Source organism: Penaeus vannamei, chromosome 2 (genome assembly GCF_042767895.1).
Source record: "Penaeus vannamei isolate JL-2024 chromosome 2, ASM4276789v1, whole genome shotgun sequence".
Lineage (NCBI taxonomy): Eukaryota > Metazoa > Arthropoda > Malacostraca > Decapoda > Penaeidae > Penaeus > Penaeus vannamei.
The window spans coordinates 46795721-46798220 of NC_091550.1; positions in this window are offsets into that span (position 1 = coordinate 46795721).

A 2500-nucleotide genomic window follows, 5' to 3' on the forward strand; every position below is an offset into this window, starting at 1 on the left:
ATGTGAGGATTTATAGAGCCATGCATGTGTAAACAAATAAAATAAATCAAAACTGCAGTGGGCAATGTATGTATAGTGTATACGGACTGATTGGGTAATACTTTTCTGACAATTTGAGTATTTAGCTTGCGGAAAGTATTTTATTTATTATAACAAGTTACATATCTCTCTTATATATATATATGTGTGTGTGCGTGCGTGTGTGTGTGTGTGTGTGTGGGCATGTGGGCGTGCATGCGTGCGTGTGCGTGTGCCTAGTTGAAGATTCTCCTTTCCTGTTGATGTCTACAAAATGATGTGGAACACTTATTTTAGAATTCTGAAAAAATTTCTTCCCAACCCTTTTTCACTTTAAATGGCCTTATGAATTTAATTTTCAGTCCTTTTTTGATGGTAAATTAATACTTATCTATTTTTTTCTGAGCAGTCTAGAGTATGGAACAATCATTATTTATCAGTGTTGTTTTAGCTTTGTAGTTCTATTAATTAAAAACACTTAAGAATAGGTAAACTAAAGTAAAGCAGAAAAGAAAGTAATGAACATTTTTTTAGTCACAGAATATTGCAAACTAAAATTTTGAGTCACACCTACATGTATAAAAAGCATCAATGGGCATCAAAGAGTTCTGTCTCTAGGTTATTGTCAATAAGTTGAATATTTGTAACATTGGTAAACTAAATACAATGAAAATACATGTATGCATATTGCAATTAACAAAATATAAAATTGTCTAAACTCCTAAAAAGTAGTGTAGGAAGTAAGATAGCAAAGAAAGCTTACTGCAGTAAAACCAAGGATTTATGATAAACTTGAGCCTCTGGAGTATGAAACCTACTGCCTCCCTCCCCACTCTTGATGTTCGATATTCGAGATATCATATGTTGGAAGAAAAATGAAGGAACTGTGTAAGCTGTACAGAAGATCCCTATTTTATATATTATATATAAAAGTCAAAGATTAGTTCTGATACTAAGATATAAATGAGAATTCTAAGATAACTTTTGGAGGTATATTTTTAAAGGTATTAAAGTAATGATGTAAATGGTTTAAAAAAAAGGAATGAGTAAGTTCTCAGTTCTGTTGATATTTGTTAGTGAACAAAACTAAACATAATTACATGATGTGTATCAGAATCATAGTTAACAATTAAATTATTTTTGATCAAGAAAATGGTCATGATATGCCCACATTTAACTTCCATTATTTGTTTAGCCATTGTAAGAGCAACAATGATATGTTCTTGAATAATTGCTAAAGGAAATATTGAGGTAGATGAAATTATTAAAATTATACCTTTTTCTTATATTTTTTGAGTATATGTTAAGATTTCAACTTGATTTGTAAAGGTGTAAGTGGACAATGTATAAGCTACAGGTAATTCTCTGCATCAGAAAATAGGTATGCAGATCACCAAAAGAGAATTATATAATTTGAGAGAATGTTAGGATGAATTTGAATTAAATAATTTACAAGCACAATTTTCCTTTCTTCTCAACAAGTTTTTTTGTTTCTTTGAGCAAGTTCAATATTAATATGGCAATGATCTATTTATTGTTTGTCTGCTTTAACCAAAGAAAATATAAGTACTTTATGATATATTTTTTAACATAGTTATTGTACTGCTTTCAATTAGGTAAATTAAAATAGCAATTGCATTTTAAGACTAAGTCATCCATAATCTTACGCCATCATAATCAATCTAAACCAAACATTTTGTTATTCAATTATTTATTGTGATAGAAATTCTGAGACGGGAAAAATGGTAACCGAGACATGAAATATTAACCCTTGACTGGAAAGTCTTATCAGTTCAGGAATGAAAGTATGCAGACAGGTAGAAGTGAGAGGGAGTGACCAGTTATTGCATCTAGTTTGTTAATGGAGTCTGTAATTAATCATAAGCATAGGCAATTAGGGTGTATCATGTTTGATAAGTAGAGGGACAATAGTAGCAGCTGTGCTGTTAGCCACTTTGTGTATATTTTGGATTTAAATTGGCTAATATTTCTTCAGAGATCCCCACCCCACCCCTACATTTTGTCCTAATCATTAACATGTTTCCCTGTTCATATAAGAAGGTAATCAATATATTGCACGGTACGTGCTAGATTAGTATGGGAAACCTTGTAGTAGCCTCTTAAGATAAACTTCCCCAAGAAAATACTTAGATATTACATCTTAGATATTACAGTTCTGCTTGACTGAAAATTTAAAGAAAATCTGCATATTGATCAATATCGAATGTAGTTGTATAAAAGCACGCCTGCTACAACCAGTTTTGATTTTTTTTTTTACCTTTTAACAAGTTTTTTTGGTTTGATTCTAGTTACTGCCAGGGTCAGTACTAGGAATTGTGGGGCCCAATTAGAAAACTGGTGGTGGGGCCTCTATTCTACATTGTAAAATTATGGATGTTTATATTTCATATAAAAAACATACAAACCAACAAAAAATGAATAAACATTAAATGCTTGGTATAATAGATTTTCGAAAGGCAAT